The sequence below is a fragment of the Salvelinus sp. IW2-2015 genome, unplaced genomic scaffold, assembly GCF_002910315.2.
Source record: "Salvelinus sp. IW2-2015 unplaced genomic scaffold, ASM291031v2 Un_scaffold8020, whole genome shotgun sequence".
Classification (NCBI taxonomy): domain Eukaryota; kingdom Metazoa; phylum Chordata; class Actinopteri; order Salmoniformes; family Salmonidae; genus Salvelinus; species Salvelinus sp. IW2-2015.
The window spans coordinates 9817-11680 of NW_019949280.1; the positions used below are offsets into that span (position 1 = coordinate 9817).

Genomic DNA, 1864 nt, shown 5'->3' on the forward strand with positions numbered 1-1864 from the left:
AACTGGTAGTCATTCGTACGTGGTTACTAGCTCCTCAGAACTCCTGCAGAGTATATGACATCATAAAATTGAGAAGACCTGTTCTTTTCAGGCACCCCCAAAAGTCATTCTGAAAATCTCAACGGGTCTTCAGCAGATGGGGTACGGCTTTTGAACTTTGCTCATGGGGCATTTATGTTATATTCTTCAAGATTCAATGGGGATATAATTAAGTCCATAAATGTATGTAGAAATAGCAGATTGCCTTTTAACTCACACATTGTGGAGCATAAGATCTATACTAGACTTAAAGGAGTTTTGACCAAATTAGGTTGTATGGAACAGTTGATGATGATGATGACAATATCTATTTACTGTAAGAAAGCACTCATACCATCTGGTGGATAAAACATTTTTTATTAAAAAAGCACAATGCAAAMATATTGTAAAGGAAAAGGCCATTAGAAGAAAACGTGAATAATACCTTTTGGGAAATTCATATACAAATATGTTATTCTATCATCTGAATGAATCAACAATAAAACTTAATACACAATACAAAGCAGATACAATTGCAGTAGCTGCAGATAAGATGCATCATCATTGCACCATATAGTAAATAAAAAAAAGAAGATTTTACAGTGAAACACAATGAAACCATGCTGAAATACAATAAAATAAGTAAAAAAAATAAGTAAGAACGCCTTAATGTACAAGGTGTTATTGCGTGTGTGTTTGTGTGTGTTTGTGTGTGTTTGTGCATGTGTGTGTTTGCTTGTGTGTGTTGAGCCTACAAAATCCATGTTCCGAGTTCCTTCTCCTCCTCTGATGGTGTGTCCTTCCATCCCTCCGTCCCTCCATCCTTCCGTCCCTCCAACCCTCTATCCCTCCATCCTTCCATCGCTCCATCCCTCCGTCCTTCCATCCCTCAATCCCTCTCAGGTACCTGCAACATGTCACCACACAAAGTTGTTTAGGACATGCAGTCAAATAAACTCTTAAGAATTAAACAAAGAGACAAACTTTAAATAAATACATTATACTTTGATATCAGAGAATTAGTTCCATATTAGTATCATATTAAGTATCAATAGCATATGGCTATTAGTCTTACCTGGGGCTGTGCCTGGCTTAAATTGAGAATAGACCGAATCTGCCTCAGGTGGGGTTGCTGTTTCTGTAAGGAGTGAGGATAAAACACCAGAATAATATAACAGTTATATACAGAATATTATACAGCTAGTCAATATGGGGTCAGATGTGTGAGGTTATGATAAGGGAATATGGAAGGAGGGATGTCCTGTCTTACATTTCTTCTTCTTGACTTTGGCCTTCTGTTTAAGGTCAACCTCAGCATAGGTCACATCAACAGGTCCAGTTGCTGCTGAAAATGAACATTTCCATTTTTTGAAACTCCAAAATCGCACATTTAGATTTCACTGAAAGCCAACTTGTAGAATGGGTCTCACCTGTGGTCTTCCCCGTCTTGACCTCAGAATAGACTGGATTTTCTTTTGGATCAGATGTCATTTCTGAGGAGGAGGGGAGAATTTTATCATATATTTATGTTTTTATCAAATTTTATGAGTAAAAAACACTGCTACATTTTGGATGAATTTATGTGACAGTTGAGAGTTACTTTTCTTTTTCTTGTCCAACTCTTTGAGTTGAATCTTGGCGTACATCACATCACTTGGTCCAGCAGTAGCAGCACCAGCATCTGAAATATACAGGTAATACACTAATATCTCTACTTACTGTAAAAATCTGTCGTTATGCAAATGAGCAAGGCAGTTAACCCACTGTTCCCCAGGCGCCGAAGACGTGGATGTCAATTAAGGCAGCCCCCCCGCACCTCTCTGATTCAGAGGGGATGGGTTAAATG

General features: G+C 38.2%; 1 long non-coding RNA gene across 1 annotated transcript; it reads right to left on the reverse strand.

Annotated features, from left to right (window-relative positions):
• Positions 1-1278: 1278 nt before the first annotated feature.
• Positions 1279-1739, reverse strand: LOC112079447 (uncharacterized). The gene is made up of 3 exons (XR_002895946.2): positions 1619-1739; positions 1449-1511; positions 1279-1363 (listed from the first exon to the last, which is right to left on the reverse strand). It is a non-coding gene; the product is annotated as an uncharacterized lncRNA (long non-coding RNA).
• Positions 1740-1864: the final 125 nt, after the last annotated feature.